This window comes from Mesitornis unicolor, unplaced genomic scaffold (genome assembly GCF_000695765.1).
Source record: "Mesitornis unicolor isolate BGI_N332 unplaced genomic scaffold, ASM69576v1 scaffold43045, whole genome shotgun sequence".
In the NCBI taxonomy this organism is placed as follows: domain Eukaryota; kingdom Metazoa; phylum Chordata; class Aves; order Mesitornithiformes; family Mesitornithidae; genus Mesitornis; species Mesitornis unicolor.
Genome location: NW_010186981.1, coordinates 1,447 through 3,839, shown reverse-complemented (window position 1 = coordinate 3,839; position 2,393 = coordinate 1,447).

Genomic DNA, 2,393 nt, shown 5'->3' with positions numbered 1-2,393 from the left:
GGGGGGGGGGAAGTAGCTATGACAGGAAATTATAACAACTATAAATGACAGAGACTACAGAGGGAACAAAACACATTAGGTCAGCTCTTTAAACAACGTGCAGGGGAAGCACAGGCTAGCCTGCCGGCAGTGGTGGAGGCACTGCGTGCCCTCACATCCATCCTCCTTAGGATGAAATAGGAGACATCTAGTGCTGGATTTAAAGGAGGGTGGTAAATAACGAGAGGTTACAGGCAAAGAAAGAGCTCGGTGGAAACCCAGCTCTTGCTCTGCCTTGCAAGCTCTGCCCTAGTATCCAGCCCCACTGAGGACTTCCCTCGGTGACCAGGACATCTGCACCCCCCAGGGCAGTCAGGCTGGCCCCGTGCAGCGGAACTGCCACCCCCAGCAGCCGCTGAGAAGCTGCCCCGTTTTGGGGAAGCACCTTGCACAGCCAGCAGGGTCAGGCAGCAGGAGTGAAGGGAATTCAGGGCAGAAGCGCCCTTTGTTCCAGCCTGCTGGATTTGGGCTAGTGAGTGGCACACATCAGCATGTGGGCACGGCCACACAATGACTGACTCCAGGGACCAAGAGCCATGTTTGCAGAAATCCTGCTCCAGCCTCTTCTGTGGTCAGAGGACAAAATCCCAAAATGTACCTCTGCGTCAGCCAATATGCTAGTAAAATGGTGCTGATAAGAGCTTCCCAAAACAATTTCTGCCTTTTTTTAAATTACTGTCTTGCTGTGTAGACAAAGGCACTGTATGACGGAAAATAAAAGAAAACAAGAAGATTTTATTTCTCTGACTTTTAGAAATGATGTCATAATCTTATCAATTCTCAGCAAATAAAAATCTGAAGTATTCAGACTGCTTATAAAGGTATTGCCTCTGATGGTGCAGCAAACTGCAGATTGAGCTTTTTTTAATGCTGCATAAATTGCCTGTGAAGCAACCTTTTATGAGATATGGTGGTTCAAACAATTTTGCAAAGAGCAGGAGACAAAGAGTTCCTTTTACACTAAAATGGTTTCCTAGGAAACACTGCAAAATGTAACGTGATATCTCTTTTGAAGTTCAAGGACTTGTGTGCACGAGCCTATGTTTCTCCAGACCTTCTTTTTTTTTTTTTTGGTGTGGTGTGGTGTATGGCACTGCTGGCCAATTCTACCTTTTGATGGTATCACAAGAACAGAACAAGCCAGTACCACAGCAAACCCACAATCTGAAGGATACTTTTCTCTTTGATAATCAAATATCCTTTCTAAACAGAAAAGAAAGATTTTGATCAAAACCAAGTCTTTTCACCTGTAGCACCATGGTTTCAGAATAAGGAAAAAACAATAACTGAAAAGTCTCACAGCCAAATTTCAGGTTTCAGACAGTCCTTGCGCCTTACCCAGTGTATTTTCTCATCTGTAATGAACCTGTACTAAACAACATGAATTGGCAGGAGTAAAGCAGAAGCCAACACCCTGCAATGCTAATCACAGATCTGGACATGTATTATATGAAGATCAGACATATGTCCAGATCTTCCTTTTAAGTAAAGCCTAATGATTTGCACATCTGAGAGAGGCACTTTGCCCTTCCCTATGTGCAGTCATCTTGTCACCAGAAATGCAAAGTTCCTAACTAGGACAGCTCAGCTGTTTATTCAAACAGCAGGTAACTACGTCTGAAGTTACCTGACTGCACATCTTTTTCATTAGCTATACTACTCTCATAGATCATAATGACATAGTCTCCTTCTCTGGAGACATTCAAAACCTGCCTGGACGCCTTCCTGTGCAACCTCATCTAGGTGTTCCTGCTCCGGCAGGGGGATTGGACTAGATGATCTTTTGAGGTCCCTTCCAATCCCTAACTTTTTGTGATTCTGTGATTCTGTGACATAGCATTAGGTGTATTTCCTATGCGTGTTGAAAGGGTCTAAAACCCTTTGCCTGACTATTCTCAAGACCTTGAAGTCCTTAGGCAGACCATACATGACCCTATCCATTGCTGCTAACCTGTCCCTTATCCTCCCTGCTGTCACCTGGGCACCCAGACTCATTCAGTTCTGCCCATCACTATGTCCAATTGAAAAAGCGTGCTGGCCCAACTGCAGATGTGCTACCAATGTGCACACAAGAGACCAGAGCCAGATCAGCAGAGTGCAAGCCTCAGAATTAGGCACATCTAATTTCTTGCAAGGTACTTTTTATGAAGTTGCTTTGCAATAGACCATCACTGGATAAAAGATTTTAACAGGGCTGGGGTAGGAGCTGAATCTTAGGACTCCTGTTGCCTGGTTTGGAGACAGGGCAAGCCAGTATTTCAGAAACAACAGCATTTAGTTTGAGCAGCACATTATTCATAGATGACAGAGGCTGTCCCAGGCAGCCTTGGTCAGCAAACCTCCTGGTGTTGACT